The sequence below is a fragment of the Mixophyes fleayi genome, chromosome 2 (assembly GCF_038048845.1).
Source record: "Mixophyes fleayi isolate aMixFle1 chromosome 2, aMixFle1.hap1, whole genome shotgun sequence".
NCBI lineage: Eukaryota > Metazoa > Chordata > Amphibia > Anura > Limnodynastidae > Mixophyes > Mixophyes fleayi.
Genome location: NC_134403.1, coordinates 368,715,005 through 368,732,358, shown reverse-complemented (window position 1 = coordinate 368,732,358; position 17,354 = coordinate 368,715,005). Strand labels below are relative to the sequence as shown.

At 41.3% G+C, this 17,354-nt stretch overlaps 1 long non-coding RNA gene across 1 annotated transcript in view; it reads right to left on the bottom strand.

Annotated features, from left to right (window-relative positions):
* Window positions 1-5,270: 5,270 nt before the first annotated feature.
* Window positions 5,271-17,354, bottom strand: part of LOC142140540 (uncharacterized) — a 66,738-nt gene continuing 54,654 nt past the window's right edge. Inside the window, exon 3 of the long non-coding RNA XR_012688538.1 lies at window positions 5,271-5,424. This is a non-coding gene — a long non-coding RNA (uncharacterized LOC142140540). The remainder of the gene's footprint in view (window positions 5,425-17,354) is intronic.

Sequence of the window (17,354 nt, the reverse complement as noted above, 5' to 3'; positions counted from 1 at the left end):
GACATTCTGGTACAGTCGGAAAGTAAGGCCTATCCACTAGGAACAAGTACCTCATTAATATAAACCAGGCCTTACGGTCATGTTCACATCCATAGATAAATGTATGCCCTTACAAATGTGCTCTCCCCAGACCATTATCTTGTTTCAGTAATTTCCTTTTCAAAATTAAAGTGTTGTTTTTGCACAAGTCTCCCAAACGGCCCATGTGGCTACTTCTTAGCAGCGCCCTAAATCTGCTAAACTCCACCCCTCTGCCCGGAGCCGGATTATCCATTAGGCAACCCAGGCTCCTGCCTAAGGACCAGTGGAATGATAACTCACATCCGTTTGTATGTCTGCATTTTTATTTTTCCAAATGGAGGGTGGATGGGGCCCCAAATCAGTAGCTTGCCTAGGGGCCCCTTGAGCTCTGCCTCTGCCTGTACAAACGTCTGCTCCCTCACTCCATCTGACTACATAAAACTAAGCCTTTTGACGGCATCTAGGCACACCAGTGCAAACCTAGGCAACTTTCTGCGTAATAACTGAGACCCTGTGCATTGGTCCTCTAACCTTAAATTCGATTTTCTGTGTAATATAATTATTTTCCTTTAATATTTTTAAGTAAATGAATCATTTTATCAGTGCACCACCTTTTTATAATAAATAATAGTATAAATATTTAATGTGCTGTGCATTCCCTGCTCACCGGCCCTTTAAATATTACTTTCAATAACAAACCAAAAATATTTAATCTCCTTTTTCCCTCCCAACAGCCGAGCTTATAAGTCAGGAGTGCGGATCCTTGGGCTTTATCTAATGTCTGGCAAATAACTTTACTAAATGCTTGTGTGGTTTTATTATTACAACAGTGACAGTATATTCACGGTTTTAGTGTCTTTTCACTGCTCACTAACCACTAATTGAAATAATTTTCCAGCAGAGAACGTTTGTTATTGTTTAAAATATACATGACAAAGTATATATATTAATAAATATTTTACTCTCTGGGTAGCATCCCTTTGTTATAGGTTTAGGAGTGATAACTTTGTTGTAAACTATTTATACGAAATAAAGAATTGTGGATTCCGAGTAATGTTATTCTGTAATTGGTGGAGGCTCCTGATTTATATAACCATTAGTCATATATCCATATATTGTGCTGCAGCCGGAATGATTAAAAATACAGAGGAACCTGAGCAGCTGAGTATTCTTCACCTCTTTGCTTGCAAGTCAGGAATATAATCGGCAAGTTGTAGACAAGTTATTTCCTTTTCTTTGCTGTCAAATTCTGTGTCTACGAGTCTCACACAGTACAGTAGCTATGTGAGCCTGAGGCTGTGTGGATTTTTCTGGTACCCTCAAGGTGTCTTTTTGGTATTGATAACGTTTTTTATATACGTAATACTTTATTTTAGTAAATACGAGGAGTATCATTGGCTATAAAGAGCAGTCGTTTGACTGGGAGCAAAAACAGTGTGACTGGCTAGGTATTGAAGGATATTTTTGAGTCACTTCTACAAACTTGGAAGCAATAATGTTATGACAATTTTATTCCAGTTAGAGAAGACTGTGGGTTGAAACGTGACATTGTGCACAGTGTATTAAAGATTACATACAAGAGAGGGTGAGAGAGGGAAAAATAGTGTGTAAGAGAGAGAGGACGATGGGGGAGGGAGGGAAGATGAGAGAGAGTGAGGGAGAGAGGGTGATAGAGAGCATGAGAGAGGTAGAAATAGTGTGTAAAGCAGAGAGCACGATAGGGAGAGAGAGAATGAGGACCGATAGGGGAGGAAGGGAAGGAGAGAGTGAGGGAGAGAGGGAGAAATAGTGTTTAAGAGAGAGGAGAGGACAATAGGGAGAGCGAGGGAGAGAGAGTGAGGACAATAGGGGGGAAAGTGAGGGAGAGAGAGGAAGAGGGAGGAAGAGATACGGGGAGAGAACTAGTGAGATAGGGAGAGAGAGGCTGGGAGGGATAGAGGGTGATAGAGAGAGTGAGGAAGAGAGTGAGGGATAGAGGGTGAGAGGGAGAAATGGTGTGTAAGAGGGAGGGTGAGGACAATAGGGGGGAGAGAGAGAGTGTAAGGGAAAGAGGGTGAAAGAGAGAGTGAGGAAGAGATTGAGGGAGAGAGGTTGAAAGAGGGAGAAATAGTGTGTAAGAGAAAGAGAGAGATTATAGACGATAGGGGGGAGAGAGAGAGAGAGAGAGAGAGAGGACGATGGGGGAAAGGGAAGGAGGAAGTGAGAGAGTGAGGGAGAGAGGTGGAGAGGGGGGAGAGAGGGAGATAGAGTGAGGGAGGGAGAGAGAGGGAGAGGGAGGGAGAAATGGTGTGTAAGAGAGAGAGTGAGGACGATAGGGGGGAGAGAGAGAGAGAGAGAGAGAAAGTGTAAGGGAAAGAGGGTGAAAGAGAGAGTGAGGAAGAGATTGAGGGAGAGAGGGAGGGAGAGAGATAGTAAGGGAAAGAGGGTGAAAGAGAGAGTGAGAAAGAGATTGAGGGAGAGAGGGAGGGAGAGAGATAGTAAGGTAAAGAGGGTGATAGAGAGCACGAGGAAGAGATTGAGGGAGAGAGGGAGAAATGGTGTGTAATAGGGAGAGAGAGAACGATGGGGAGAGAGAGGGAGGGAGAAAGAGAGGAAGAGAGTGAGGGAGAGATAGTAAGAGAGGGAGAAATAGTGTGTACGAGAGAGAGAGTGAGGACGATAGGGGGGGAGAGAGAGAGAGAGAGAACGTGTAAGGGAAAGAGGGTGAAAGAGAGAGTGAGGAAGAGATTGAGGGAGAGAGGGAGGGAGAGAGATAGTAAGGGAAAGAGGGTGAAAGAGATAGTGAGGAAGAGATTGAGGGAGAGAGGGAGGGAGAGAGATAGTAAGGTAAAGAGGGTGATAGAGAGCACGAGGAAGGATTGAGGGAGAGAGGGAGAAATAGTGTGTAATAGGGAGAGGGAGAATGATGGGGAGAGAGAGGGAGGGAGAAAGAGAGGAAGAGAGTGAGGGTAAGAGAGGGAGAAATGGTGTGTAAGAGAGAGAGAGTGAGGATGATAGGGGGAGAGAGGGAGGGAGAGAATAAGGGAAAGAGGGTGATAGAGAGCACGATGAAGAGAGTAAGGGAGAGAGTGAGAAATAGTGTGTAAGAGAGTGTGAGAGAAACAGAGAGAGGATGAGTGAGGACAATGGGGGAGAAAGGGAGGGATAGAGAGGGAGAGAGAAGGAGTGAAAGTGAGGGAGAGAGGGTTATAGAGGGAGTAAGGGAAAGAGGGTGGAGAGAGAGGGAGGTAGAGTGAGTGAATGAGAGATTGAGTGCGAGAGAGGACTGATCATCTCATTAAGGAGAGGGATAAGTCTAAGATAACAGACAGAATCTGTGGAGGACGTTTGTGGAAACAGATGTATGTGTAATTGTGCAGCCGGGATTCTGCAGCCAATAGCAGCCATTTATATTCTGTGAGTTTTCTAGCACTATTTAGAAAATGATAGCAAACATCATACCAGCTTTCTGCACAATTACACAGTTTACTTAAATTTCCCCCATCGTAAAATGGAATATAAAATGGGAGGGAAGTTCGGGGTCTATTTATCATTGGTGATTGCAGCGATACAGAGAGTTATACCGCTACTATTCTAGAACACTTACCTGCTGTTCCATCCTCGCTGAAAAACCCCTCTCTGCAACAAAACTCTTGTTTCGTTGTGAAAGGGACTGGCTCCATTGAAGTGACAGAGTTGACTTACTGTGCATGCACCAAAGTTTTATCGTTGTAAAGTCAACTCTGCCCTAAGGAGTGGAGGAGCATGCAGCCTGCGAAGAGAATCATCATCATCATCAACATTTATTTATATAGCGCCAGCAAATTCCGTAGCGCGAGAATCCTATCCTTTGGAAAAGGCAATGCCATCCTGAGATCTCGTTACGTGTTTAGTGTTACACTTTTCACCGCTTGGTGATTTGAGTGAGTTCATCCTCCCCATAGAGGTCTATCATCTGAAGTCTGCTTGAGACTGGACAAATCTCTAATTTCTCTGGTATTAAGCCTTCCTCTGGCATTTTTTCCAGATTTTAGCTTTTCACTGCTTCATAAATAGACCTCTTACTGAGTACTCAGAATACAAATGTTATTATGCAACCTTATGTATCAAGTGTTTCCCGCACCTCTTAGATTGCAAGCTCATTCACGCAGGGCCATCTTTACATTTTATTTCATGTCATTGTATGTAATTCGTACCATGATCCGCTAAATGTACAGCTCTGCATAATATATGTCAACCCTGTATAAAGGATAATAATAATAATAATAATAATAATAATAATAATAATAATAAAAAATCCCTAATAATTACAGAAGCATAGAATACAATATGATAAAGATATAACACTTTTATTTGTTTGAACTACTGTGTTCCTGGATGAAGAAGGAATTAAGGGGTGTATTTAAGAATTGGTGAAGACTCCAAAATCCGAGTTTTTGTTAATATCAGAGACATCATAGGTTTCTCCGTCAGTATCCTAATTACCGGCACTTACCGGGGACAGCAGCATTAGTTAATTTATCAAGCTTTACTTTTCACACCAAAGTAACGCTATCTCAGGACATTACCGAGGCTTCATTGGGACTCCTCATCGGCGGCGTTAGGTTAGGTTAGCCTGTGATAGGGGTGATTTGGGGTCCAACAATCAGGACAGTAAGAAATGATTCCAAATGATTTCTGATGCAATTTCCTCTGTACCAGAAGTGCATATTCTCACATCCAACCGGTAATTCATTGTATTGCGAGCCACGGCTTGTGTGTATTTGGTATGTATAAATAGGTAATCACAGTTATGCAGTGAATCAGGTAATCACATGTTTCTATATTTATCTCTGCAATGCCTCCTTGTTGTTTCACTGAATAACTGTCTTGGCAAAGGTCCAAAATATTTACATATATATGATAAAAAAATATATCAATAAATATATATACACAAAAAATATGTATCGACAGTGAAAACACTTGTCTTTTCGCCCTTTAAGATATCATTTATACCCCAGGCCAACAGATGAACAACTGTTTTAAATAATGCATAAGACAGTTAAACCTTTAGTAATTGGCAGAGCTGGACAAACCCATATTTGTAAAAGTGATTGTTTTCAAGAATGCTGTAACTGTACATTGGAATTAGACTGTTACTCAGGCAGTATAATGCATTGATAGATTTTTCAAAATTAAATGACAGGGGTACACTTTAGATTTTATTTTTTTTACAGGTGATTAGGACAAACTGCTTTCCAACAACATAAAAACACCTTTTAAAAATAAACTTTGATATTTTTTTTGAATTATGTTCTGTATTTCTTAGATTGTAACATCAGGTCTAGAGAGCAGAATGTGGATCATCCATATGTCAAGATAACTTTCTTTCTATTTTTCTCTCCCATAACATCAGCATCTGTTCCTCTATCTTCTCCGAGAGCTCTAGAAAGAGTGATGGAGGTGTTATTTGACAAAGTTATGAATACAATTTCTAGGTGTACTATTTTTTCTCACTTCCAATGTAACAGATTTCTCAACTCATATGCACACATGACACAGACTCAAACTGAATGAATTAGAGAAATAATTCCTTTTTATATTAGAAATTAGTCATAGTTGCCTACTCTCCCGGAATGTCCGGGAGACTACCAAATTTTTGGGAGCTCTCCCAGACTTCCGAGAGAGCAGGCAAACATCCCTCGATGGACCCCCTCCCGGACAGCTGCCTTCAAAAATAGGCAAGTATGAAATTAGTTTGTCACAGTGAAAGCAGTCATTTTGTGGGTAGAGCCTATGCTGATGAGAACACAGTCTATTAAGTCATACGGAACATGTGACGTGTTTCTAGTGTGTTGATAGGCTGGATTTTAATCCAGCACACAAAATGTCTGCCTCCACTGTGTACTGATGTTCCGATTTCGGTGGTAAAGTCCCAAATTGGGGACTATGTCCCCTGTATCGAAGTCGTATAATGGGATGAACGAAAGTATATTGGTTAATACTGTTTTACAGTGCGATCAGTTTGCCACACGGTAAAATACGCACGCACACCCTCGCACTCTAACATTTAGTTATTTATATATTTCATATTTATACTAGTTCCATTCCACAGTGATTTATGAGCAAATAGTATTTAGTTTATATATTATAATTATATGTACACTTTAGTGTTATTTGAGGTTCAGGTTGCAGGAACTGTGTCATGTTTAGTATCATGTTAATCCCCTTTTCATCAGCAGTTGTCCTACTTAGTGATGTTAGGGAATAAATGTTTAAACTGTTACTGACTGTGTATTGTAAATAGACTAGCTTAAACTGGTTTCTGGGTGGGAGAATCATCTAGAATGTTGACCCTCAGCCTTAGAGGGGCTTGTTTGAACTAGCCTATGACCTGTTTACACAGGACCCTCCTGAAGCCTGGAACTATAGAATCAAGCTACGTAATCTGCATTGTTTTCTCTGTAACACTGAGTGTACAAAATACAGCTCTAGCTGATATTAGCCAAGTCATTCTCTGACCACAGTATTCTGAAGTGAAATACTGTAAGCTGGTATCAGTGGAGCGCAGCGAGTGCATGCGGGCGCGGTATGTATATATATATTTGGTATCAGCTGTACTGTATTATATTTATGTATCGAACTGCTAAATTTTGCATCTGCTAAATAAAATACAGATTTTGTGCTTTGGAAACACAAGCAATCGCTTAGACAATGCTTATTGGAAAACGATAAAATTAATTCAATACCTGATTGGGACATATTTGTCCCAAATTTGGGAAAGTTGAGAGTCATGGCAAAGGAGCGATAAATCGGAAGCTACACAATGCTGTATGCGGCAATGAATGGGTGTTAGAAGGAAGAGTAGAGGTTAAAGGGCAGTCTAGGGGGTAAATGTATCAATATGCGGGTTCTTCAACACCCGCATGTTCAGCCTCTTCCGCGATTAAATTTCAAGCGGCACTGCATTGTAAAGGGAAGTTAACCCTTTACAATGCAGCGCCGCTTGAAATTTAATCGCGGAAGAGGCTGAACACGCGGGTGTTGAAGAACCCGCATATTGATACATTTACCCCTAGATCTGCAAGATGCTAGACACGTCCTTGATTTGTGACCATGCCCCAATGTGAAATGTCCATGCGTTCTATCACAACCTAGCCCTGCCCCCATCACGGTTTCCAGCGTTTCAATGTCGGGGGGTATAGACAAGCCCACTTTAAGTAATATCTTACTTCCAGTGTACTGTAGTCATAATCTCTATGGCAATCAAATTTTATTTTCTTGCCCTCGGTAGTTCTTTGTGAAGTTTTACACAAACCGAAACAATGTATCTGCTATGAAATATATATTGTCCATTACAGTGGTGGTATTAAATCTAAACTAAAAAAATGTATTACACAGTCTCTATTCCCTCCCTCTAGGTTCGTCATTTATCAGAACGGTGCTGATGAATTTTAATGAGATGATCCGTCTCCCCTAATCATTTTTTCATTATGTCACCCTAAAGCCAGAATTCACCTTTTTTTTTTTTTTTTAATTGCGCCTCCTCCCCACTTTTGCGAGAAGTCATTATGATGACACAAAGGGAGAATGTTTCGTGAATTGTCACTTAATTACCTTCCAGTTCTGACCCATGTTTAACCGCAGGAGATTGAAATCAGCATTAATGTGAAAGAGACCAGCGGAGGCAGAGCCTCTGAAGAATTTAGAGGTCATTATTAATGGGCTGGGAGGTGATAAAGGGATTTGAACACAGATGCAAATTAAGATGAAAGTGGTATTTCTCATCACCGGTCACAGCTGCTGCTGCTGCTGCTGGTGTAGCGATTGCCCGGACGTCTACCTACGGAGGTGGCTCTGTGTGTCTTGTCGAGATAACTATGCGTTGACATTTTGCTTTATAAGCCTTTCTTCTTCTATACTATTGCTATGGAGGAAAATGTTAATTTTGCGTTACATTTATGTATCCGTTGCAGGCAGCGTAAACATGCAGTTCATTATAGGAGCTATGTGTACGATACAGTGATCAGAATTTGCTCTGGTGTGCGTGCCTGTGGTAGGGAAATTAGATTGCAAGCTCCACTGGTGCAGTGGACTGAATAAAGTTCTGTGAATGCACAGGACTGCGGATTATGTTGACATGTATAAAACTGAGCAGAGACATGACATGAAAAAATGGAAATGTGCATTTAAATAAAATATGGGATAGATGAACTTCATGGACTGAAAACGCTGAAATCTTTTTGCAACAAAATCTTTACGTGTACGTTTTCAAAAATGCATCAAAATGCGTCAGGCTCTTAAGGAAGGTCTGAGGAAGCAAATAATGGGCAAAATTAGAATTATTTACCTATACCGCATACATATATGCAATGCCCAAAATTACTGTTCCAGACAAGGAAATTCATGTAAAACGGTACTACAGGGGCAGCTAACCAACCTTAAATAACTTTGGAGGGTCACCAATCACAAACCACTGTCGATTATACTAAAGAGAAAAATTAATCAATGGAAATGATTTTTTTTTTTTAAATACAAATCATTGTAAAATAACATTATTTAAAACATTGCATATTTTGAAAGCAACATTGTCTTTTTGATGAGTAAAATGAGGGATTATTTAATTGGGTTTTTTTTAAAAAAAATGCTTTTGATAATGTTGCTGTGGATGGCACCGTTATAAAGACAAGAGACATTTCGAAAGTGCAAAAAAGTTGTTGCGGAAAGCATTTCGTTTTGCCAAATCTGCCTATTTTGACCACCAAGCGCGTAACCAGAAAGCCGGCTCTCATCTGCACACGTACATTAACCCTTACCTCTTGGGACCAGGTTTGCTGAGGCAGCTAAATATCACATCACCGCACATTTTTATTTGTTAAATTGCAGCCTTATAGCCATGACCGAGGTTCTAATAATAAATTGACTCTGGCGTGGATGAAATAACCAGGGAAACCCTAGCGTGTAATAACCAGGTACACTGTGGCATGCATGGAATAACCAGAAACACCCAGCCATGGATGGAAAAAACAGGAACACTCTGGCATGGATGGAATAACCAGTAACACCCTGGAATGGATGTAATAACCTGGAACACTGTTGTGTGGATGGAATAAGCAGGAACACCCTGGCTTGGATGGAATAACTAGGAACACTGTGGCGTGGATGGAATAACCAGGAACATCCAGGCGTGGATGGAATAAGCAGGAACACTCTGGCATGGATAGAATAAGCAGGTACACTGTGGCATGCATGGAATAACCAGCAACACCCAGCCATGGATGGAAGAACCAGGAACACTGTGGCATGGATGGAATAACCAGTAACATCCAGGCGTGGATGGAATAAGCAGGAACACTCTGGCATGGATGGAATAACAAGGGGCACTGTGGCATGGATGGAAGAACCAGGAATACTGTGGCATGGATGGAATAACCAGGAACACTCTGGCATGGATGTGCTACTGTGCATGCCCAAGAAATCCAAAATTGTGCTCACCATCTATCACATCATCAATGGGGCCAGAGGAGAATGAGATCCCTGGAGCCTTCTGAAGAAAGAAAGAGAGTGCACCAGAGCCCAATATGTGCATTGTTATGTCCAGTGTGTCACAAGTTATCTATACAGAATATTTTCAGGCCCTATTTTCATTAACCATTAAAAAAGGTGGAAATAAACTTTTTAACTTTTATTATGAAACTGCTGATTTCTACAGCATAAAAAATGGCCAAAAAAAAACTTTACAGAACTTTTTTTCCATCCTGCAGCGTGCCTAGGCAGTAAAAGTTAGTAAAGGTCTTGGTGACGTGCGCCCTGTAGAATGACATTTTGAATCTCTGCATCAGTACTGTAATGTTTTTATACTGTGCCATAAAAAGAGCAGACATTATGTTTGTTTTTAGGGCCGTTCTGTAGCGCGGCATTTATAAGTTCAACTTCACACTTTGGTTGGGTGTCTTGCTTTTTCTTTATTTGTGATGAAAAGGGAAACATGACTTTGTAGGTAGACAGTAAAAGCTCTTGGAGAAGCAGAGAGGAGTCTAGTTACAGGAATTGTTGTAAAACTGAGTATATATGGCGCCAAGATGTCATAAAATCACAATTTACGCTAGACAACTTGCAAACTTTAGCTAAGAGCATGCAAAGAGATCAGCTGACAATATATTACTTCTACAAATTAAACATATTACCTGACAGTAAGAGATCACGTCTTTTATGTAGTACAAGTGAGTCTATATATGCATTGTTTTCGGAATCTAAATTAGCTCTACACCCTTCCTAATAAATGACATGTTTTTCATGCAGATTGCCATGTACTATTCTCGCCTGGATTAGATCTCAAACACTGTAATAAAAAAACTGAGCTTCTTATCCACAATGCCATACAGCATTACATATTTTTAACATTAAATAAAAAAGATGTTTTATAATGCAGTGTGGATGTTAGGAATATGTCAAACACACATTGTAACGATTTGTAGGGTCCTTTCTGGTGACCCAAAGTGATGACCAGTAAACTGTGCAGAGTCAATTTTCATGACCGGCAAAGCAAAATTGACTGTATAAGTTTCTACCAAGATCAACCCAATCCACGTGCAGATATACCAAATACACATCTGTTATTCTGAAACCACAACAACTATCTAGACTCCTGAGATTTCTGTCTTTTGGAAAGTATGCAGTACATTGTACAGAGCCTACTCTGGGGACCCCATCTGATGACCAGTATGCTGTGCGGAGCCTGGTCTATTAACTCTGATGATTAATATACTGTGCAGAGCATATTCTGGTGACACCATATGCTAACAGGTATACACACAATATGTATTTGGCCACACCTGTTAATTATTGAATTCAGGTGTTTCAATCAGTCCCGTAACCAGAGGTGTATAACATCCAGCACCTAGTCATACAGTCTCCATTTGCTAACATTTGTGATACAAAATGGGTCGTTCTGAAGAGCTCAGTGACTTCAGGCATGGTACTGTGATAGGATGTGTGGTACTGTGATAGGATGTGTGGTACTGTGATAGGATGCCACCTTTGTAAAAAGACAGTTCATGATATTTCATCCCTGCTGAATATTCCAGGGTCAACTGTAAGTAATATTATTAGAAAGTGGAAGCGTTTAGGGACAACAACAACTCAGCCACTAAGCGGAAGACCATGTAAAATAATAGAGCGAGGTCAACGACTGCTAAGGCGCATGGTGCGTAAAAGTCTACAACGCTCTGGTGATTCCATAGGTGAAGAGTTCTGAACTTCCACTGGCATTAATGTAAGCACAAAAACTGTGCGGCGGAAGCTTAATGGAATGGGTTTCCATGGCTGAGCAGCTGCATGCGGCCTCACATCACAAAGACCAATGTCAAGCGTCAGATGGAGTGGTGTAAAGCAGAACAACACTGGACTCTGGAGCAGTGGAAACGTGTTCTGTGGAGTGACGAATCACACTTTTCTGTTTGCCAGTCAGGGCCGGATTAACCCGAGGTCTAACTGGGCTATAGCCCAAGGGCCTCGGGCATCCAGGGGGCCCTTCAAAGTCCTCAGCAGCGTTATCGATCGGTCTGGGGGCGGGGGCATCCCCAGCCCAATCAATGCTGCTGAGCACTGTCAGTGCAGTCCTCCACCCCCGGTGCCGCTCAGTAATCTGCTTACTAAGGGGATCTCGCGAGAGTTTGTGAACTCTCACGAGATCTCCTCAGTAAGAAGCTTACAGCGCGCCGTGCAAGGAGGACTGCACTGACAGGTAAGCGCTTGGGGGGGCCTCCCGGGGAGTGGCGGGCGGCTCACATTGGGGGCCTCACGGGGGAATGGAGGGCCCCTAAGCCCAGGGGCCTCCATTCCCTTAATCCAGCCCTGTTGCCAGTCAGATGGGTGAGTCTGGGATTGGTGGATGCCGGGAGAGCGTTACCCGACTGACTGCAATATGCCAACTGTGAAGTTTGGTGGAGGAGGAATAATGGTATGGGACTGTTTTTCAGGGTTTGGGCTAGGCCCCTTATCTCCAATGAAGGGCCATCTTAATGCTTCAGCATACCAAGTCATTTTGGACAATACTATGCTTCCAACTTAGTGGCAACAGTTTGGGGAAGGCCCTTTTATATTCCAACATGATTGTGCCCCAGTGCACAAAGCAAGGACTGCAAAGACATGGTTTGATGAGTTCAGTGTGGAAGAACTTAACTGGCCGCACAGAGCCCTGACCTCAACCCCATTGAACACCTTTGGGATAAACTGGAACGGAGATTACGAGCCAGGACTTCTCTGACCTCATAAATGCTCTACAGAATGAATGGACACAAATTCCCACAGAAACACACCAAAATATTGTGGAAAGCCTTCCAAGAAGATTGGAAGCTGTTATCGCTGCAAAAGGGGGACCAACTCCATATTAAAGTATATGTATTTGTATACGATGCCATTACAGTCTCTGTTGGTGGAATGGTCAACCGTCCGAATACTTTTGTCTATATAGTGTATCATTCAGAGCATATCCTGGTGACCCCATATGGTAACAGGTATATCATTCAGAGCATATCATGGTGACTCCATATGATAACAGGTATATCATTTACAGCGTATCCGGGTGACCCCATATGATAACAGGTATGTCATTTACAGCGTATCCGGGTGACCCCATATGATGACAGGTATATCATTCAGAGTATATCCCGATGACCCCCAAATGACGACCAGTTAACAGTGCTGAGCCCTATCTGACCACCATTTCTCAGCCTAACAGCATATCTTCCTCAGTAAATTACTCAACCAAGAAACAACCAGCAGACCTGCTTCCTCACGGAGCTCCAGCAGCCAATCACAGTTCTCTAGAGTTATAGTGAGTCAGCTGCTGGAGGTCATGTGGTAAACCAACAGTTGTTTTCTTCCAAAGTAACACAGTTTGGGTGGGTAAATGCATAGTAAATATGACGATTGAGCTATTCTTGGTATAGGGCTAACATTCCTATCACTGGGGAGGGTTGAATGGTGAGTACTATAGCTAAACTTCTTATATTTCCTTATATGTTATGAACAAGTTCTTTATTAATCCTTGATACTGCAAGAAAAAGTTTTAAATGCCACAAAGTATGACATGCTGAGCTTTTTGATATTGTTGAAAATCATTCTGTTTATCGGTAGGGCAGTGATGTCAAGGATTTCATATCTAAATATACTGTACCGCACTTATTATATTTCTAGAAGTCTTTGTCATCTCAAGTAAAACATTACTGTAAAGATTAAAGGAAAACGCTAATACAATCATGGCGGTCTGTAGCCAGTGAGAAAAGCAAGGTTGAGAGGGAGAGATATTAGAAAAATTGTGTTCTATTTAAACTAGTGTAGACTGGATACAAGAAATGTATATTCATCTATACAGGGTCAATATAATTGAACATTTGAATAACAGTCACACACACACACACACACACACACATATACATATATAGTATATACTGCGCTAAGTGCACTACTTCTATTGCAGAGTTTACATTACTGCAGAGTTTAACAAATATCTGTCTTTAATTATGTATAAATATGGTCCTAGTACTTAAAGAGTGCATCTGCATGTTGGGTTGTGTATTGTAATTTCAGTCATTGAAGTGTAGCACCTTAGATATATTTGGAAACTAGGGTGTACGGAACTTCTCTCTATTTTGTGGCCAGGCACTCTTCTGGTGATGCACACACAAACAACTTCTTGCTGAATCAACAGTGCTTTTATTGTTCATATCATAGATAAACAGCACCCTTTCCATCAGGGGACCTAATGCTTACTAGACTAAGTCTTTCTGTCTAGACACCGGCCACTATCTGGTATTGGTCAGACAGTACAAATGCTAAACAAAACCCCTCCCTTTGATCTAATTGCTTCATTGGACCCTGTCCACCAACTGTTCAGTCTAGAAGCTCCACTGGGCAAGGATTTAACCCTGTATGCAGCCTTCTCCTACATGCTGTCAGCTGAAAATGTAATTCTTCTCTTAGATGCCTGTGGAAAATCACTTCTTTTGTCACAAATCCCTCCTCTTAGGGTGGATTTTACGAGGAGCTCATCTCTGTGAAAGAGAGCCTCTGCCATCATTTTGTCCATCTGACATTTTAAGGCCCAAGACAAGTAAGGTTCTATTGCCTTTTTAAATGTCCCCATAATCATGCCTCCAGCGCAATAACGGGGACCGTATCTTCTCGACACCCTAGAACCCTACTTTCCAACACCTGGTCTTCTCTCTAATGGCCTACAATCCTTACAAACGAACGGTTATGAGCCCTTTCTAACTGTGCCTGTACTGTGAGAGTGGGATTGGTTTTATGATATTCAGAACAAGGCCTGCAAAACCTTTTTTATGACTACGTAGACTCTGAGCCAGTGAAACCTGCATAGAGCTTGTTTCCTCGTTCTACCTTCCCCTAAGTGTCCGCCACCCACCTGAGTGTATGCAGCTTCCAACACTAGGGGTACATGAACCTGTGGAATTATCAACTGCTTTACATTCCTTCACATTAGCCACTCAAAATAACATATTATTTATGACCACATATGATGGCATACAGCATGCCAAGTTGACAGGTCTTGCACTATCTTCAACATTGCTAGCCAAATTAAATGCTTTAAAGTCATGTCATCTCTCTGGTCACGTGCAACCTTTGGCACATATGCGACATCACCAGCCAACACTGATTTCGCCTGTCCAGGCTTCTGTGAATGGGGACACTTTAGTGGCAGTCCTGCCGTGACCACCAGGATAGCACTCTGGGTTGGCAGTTTCCAACGATCAAGATCCAGACACTGTGACATCTTGGGAAGGTCCTTTAAGATCAGGCTTCCGACCGTTGATTCAATTGCTGACATGCCCGGTCAGACTTACTCACAGAGGACCTCTGTAAAGAGTGGGAAGACTCGCTCCAGGATAAGTGGATATGGCAGCTTAGGTTCTATAGCAACCACTACCTTCACCGTTTGGCCTTAAAGTCTAATGGCCAAAAGAGTCAACATTAATCTCTTGGTTACCCCATGTGTGCAGCGCATTTTAACTTTGGGCAATCGTGAGACCTTTGCTCCAGCCAGGACAGAGCTGGAAACGAGTGTAAGGTCACTCACAGAGTCCACGTCTGCCTGGGCAACCTTGTTGTTCTTCAATGCTGTCACTGTAATTAAAGGTGACCTGCTGGTTTTGAAACTCCCAGAACAGAAAATTAGAAAGAGAGGCCATCTTGGGCAAGTAAACATTCTATTGGTTTTGGGGTTTTAAAGTGTCCAAGCTCTCCACACTTGAAACACCTCCAGTCAGACACCCTTATTTCTGGACCTCCACTAGCAGCAGTGTTCCATTTGAGGACTTAGACTTTCCTGTTCTCTGCAGTTTCTTTCAAAGTCTCCACTGCTTTTCTTCATATAATTGTTGAAGTGCATGCATCTAATTTCTCAAAGACTCAGAAACAGCTTCTTGGACTTTTCTCTTTTCATAATACTTTTACTTTAAATTCCACACTTCTTCTACAAGACAGCGGTATTCTTCTCTAAAAGTTTTCTCCAAGCAAACTTGCAAACTTCCTTTGTGGCATATTTTCTCCTGCCCATCTTGGCTGAACCGAAGACAATTTGCACTGGCTACAATTACTCTTTGTTCTATTGCAGCCTTTAAACAACAAACTTGATTATACATATATCCAGCACTTTCCACAGGGAATTAGGAAAACAAATGGGTGATTTAGCATTACACACAAGCAAGCAACAAAATTCTGCGCACAGGGGATTTTTTTTTATTGTCCACACCCAACTCACAGCTCAGTGAATAACCAGGTATGGCACGGCAACAACCAGAAATTTTTAAAACTTTCTATCTCTCCACAAACAAAATATTTGCTTTCTCTGCCATACAGCGATCTCCCTAATGCAACTGACAGCTTTATAATAGTTTGGTGTGGGATAGTAGTATTCAATATATTTCACTCACCACCATTGCATCTTGTTCGCTGGGTGGACAGCTGTGCTTTGTCTTTCCTCTTCGACCCCGCTTCTGACACCACTTGTGACATAGGCACCCTTCTGGTGATACACACATGGACAACTTCTTGTTGTATAATCTGTGCTTTTATTGTTACATCACGACAGAGCAGCATACACTTCCGATAGGATAACACCAGACAACCTAACACTGATTATACATAATTCTCCTGTCTGGTTACCAGCCAGTATTTGGCATCAGTTGCACTGTACAAATGCACAATTCAGGTTTATATACTTGACCCACAGTCCTAGCTTGATGGACAGGTGATACTCCCATCTTGCCTTTAAAGGGGAGATCTCTGCAGGTGTCCTGTAATTACTCTTCACTGCAGACACACCCTGTCATCTTTGCTGTTAGCTGTGGAAAAGACATTTTCAAACCATTTTATTTTTCCTTATATTAAGGGGACACTATTATTGTATTATATTATGGGGAAAATATGAATATATAATTATATTAACTTGGCAATACTATTTCATTATTAGTGGTGGATATATATATTTATGATGCACAATGTGGCATTACATAGTGCCCCCATAATATAATAATACAATAATTTTGTCCCCGTAAAAAAAGCAAAAATGAAAATGTAACCCCCTAAATTAATTATTAATTAATTTTACCCCTTAATCAATAAACAATGATTACCCCAATAATTAATATGTCAATGGTCAAAGAGCATGTTTGAGCTATCAAGCCAATCGGAAGCAGGTATTAAAAATCCTGTCTTTTTGATGGCGGTTTTGAAGGCGGTTTTACCCAAATTGCCGACGGTGTAGGTGTTTTGAATCCACCACTATTGCCAGGCATTTTACATTGCAGCCTCAAACAAGCCAATAATAAAAGCGCCGGTTTGGAGCTCTAAACCACCAGCGATGTGTGGCGGTTTAATACCACCACCAAACACGAATATTAGTAAATTTACCCCATAATTTTTTTTTGCAGGGGCACAAACCAACCCAGCACTTCGGCCACAAAAGAGACATTCAATTTCACTGAAGTACCTGGTTTGTTAAACTATACATGTCTACAACATAAGGGTGATGGGAGGTACCAAGGACAAAGCCAAGAAATGTTGGACTTCATGTATCTTTCATTAAACAGTCATGTGACTGTGTCTCTAAAGCTGTTCTTTCTATCCATTTCATTCGCATCCGATGCCATTTACTTGTTTTATTTACAAATGCCGGCCTTTTCATACTTGTATTTTTTGTTAAACTTCCATCCTATCAGAGACTGCTGTTTTCATCTGTTTCATTTGTGTCCAATACCATATACATGTACTATTAACAAATGTTGGACTTTGACCTCATCTTTTATTAAACACATTCTACAGTATATGTTGCTGTTCTTCAACTCTATTTA